Raw genomic sequence first — 2275 nt, 5'->3', positions numbered from 1 at the left:
TCTTCAATCCTGGTTCCCAGGTATGTATATTAAGGAGGCATTTATCATACAACCATGGTGTGCCAAATAATACTTCATTCATACTTTCTTCATCTTTGAATTTGAACTGGAAGCCAACAGCTAATTAAAATGCAGAATTTAAATCCAAAAAATCACAGCTATAACCCAATAAATAGCAGCTAAAATGCATAATAGTATAGGCAAAAAGTACACCATCATATAAGGATGGAATGCTTTTCATTTAAACATCAGTTTAAAGCCTTACATAGCAGATTTCTTCTGTATTTCAAAACCAAACTAACTTTAGAACTGTACTAAAAAATACTATACATTTGGTAGAAGAACAAGCAGACTAGCTACCCTTTGCTCTTCATACATGATTCGACGGCTTAGATTCAACAATGAATTGTGGTCCAATCTTAACTCGGAAATGACGAATCCCCACTCATCGGTTCAAAAAATGAGGGCATTTTTGAACCATTTCCAATATGTCTATGGATTTGACTCTGCTACTAAATTCTCATACATATCACTTCCAACTCATCAGTCTATCATTATAAAAAAAAACGGATCAATAATGGCAGATGTTAAAATATTTTTTTGGGAAACTGCTGTAATTGTAATATCACCGCCGCAATCACTAAAACGACTGTTTTAAACCGCCACAATATAAGTTCAAAAGCTTAATTATTTGCTCTCCAATAGTATTGACACAAACATACCAGAAAGATTACTGAAACAAACCATTCATCATTTGATTGATTGCAAAATTACGTAAGGAGTAATGTTTTGCATTCATATTTTAAGGAGTAATGTTTACATCCATTTTGAAGAAATTAACCATATCACATTATAGAAATAATATTCGATGAGGACTCGCGTGATCTACGTCGGCAAGATTCATCTGGTGAATTTTTTGGCTCTTAAGTGAGAATGTACCCTTTCGAAGATGCTACGAGGATGAGTGGCACAAACTCTCTTCACAGTAAGTGTCATAAGTGTACTGAATCTTGCAAGAGCTTCTCCATGGTGAATAACTCCGTTGAGATTTGAGGTAAACTCAAATGAGACAATAGAGTGGGGGGGGCAAGCTCGACCTTCACTACTCTGATCACCAAATCCATGTATGCATGAGACTAATCAGGAGGCGTAAAGACAACGTCAACAACAACAAATACTACTACTACTCAAGTGACATGACATAATATTTGCCAGACTAGGAGTAATCTAAAACTACCTGATTCGGACTAGGGTGCCAGGCACACTGCACAACACTGTGGGCAGTGGCGGATCCAGGATTTAGAGTCTGTGGGTGCCAAATAGACTTATCGATTAAATTAATTTTATATTTGATTGAATTATTCGTCTTTTCGATATATATCATAAATCAATCAATAAAATATAAATAATAAGATATTTCACTTTTATTGAGTATTTAATCAAATAAAAGAAAAGTCAAAGGAGTAATAATGTAATTAATTTAATTTAAGTCAATAACAATTATAAAAAATAAATAAAATTGTGCCAGCTGTTTTTCCTTAAAAAAAACGTGCTTGAAGCCTTTTTTTTTTCTTAAAAAACGTATGCAGCAAATTTCTCAAAAAAATAGGTACAAATGGGATTCGAATCCCGCAACATCAGCCTTCTAAAGTTGTCCTCCTACCGTGGCACCACAAGCCAGTTTTGTTCTGTGGGTGACACGCTTTATATTTATATAAATATTATATATATATACCTATGTATATATAGAGTTTCCGTCGAAGTTCGGGGGTGGCGTGGCACCTCCACAGCCCTTCATAGATCCGCCACTGACTGTGGGTGTGTTTGGTATGAAGAAATGTTTTTCAATTTTCTCATGTTTGGTTGGTTTAAATGTTTTTCAAATCAAGTCATTTTCCTCAAATTTAAGGAAAATGATGAGGAAAATAACTTTCCTTCAAAACTTAAGAAAAACATTTTCCAAAACTCTCTTCCAACTTCAAATTACAATTATATTTTTGTTGAAAAAATAAAATAAAATTTTAAAGCCTGTTTTTAAATTCAATTTTTTTACCCCATCCTCACCACTACCCTCACCCCCTCCCAAAAAATTATTAAAAATTGTTTTTAAAAGATATTTCTAATTTCAATTTTTTATTTTTTTACCCCCACCCACTACCCTCACCCCACTATCAGCCCCCCAACCCCCTTCAAAAAGAAAAAAAATTAAGTTTATTTTTAAAAAATATTTTCAATTTCACATTATTTTTTTTCGTCTCGATCCTTGATCACCCAC

The sequence above is a fragment of the Solanum tuberosum genome, unplaced genomic scaffold, assembly GCF_000226075.1.
Source record: "Solanum tuberosum cultivar DM 1-3 516 R44 unplaced genomic scaffold, SolTub_3.0 scf00154, whole genome shotgun sequence".
In the NCBI taxonomy this organism is placed as follows: domain Eukaryota; kingdom Viridiplantae; phylum Streptophyta; class Magnoliopsida; order Solanales; family Solanaceae; genus Solanum; species Solanum tuberosum.
The sequence above is the reverse complement of the archived record's forward strand: the minus strand, read 5'-3'. Positions refer to the sequence as shown.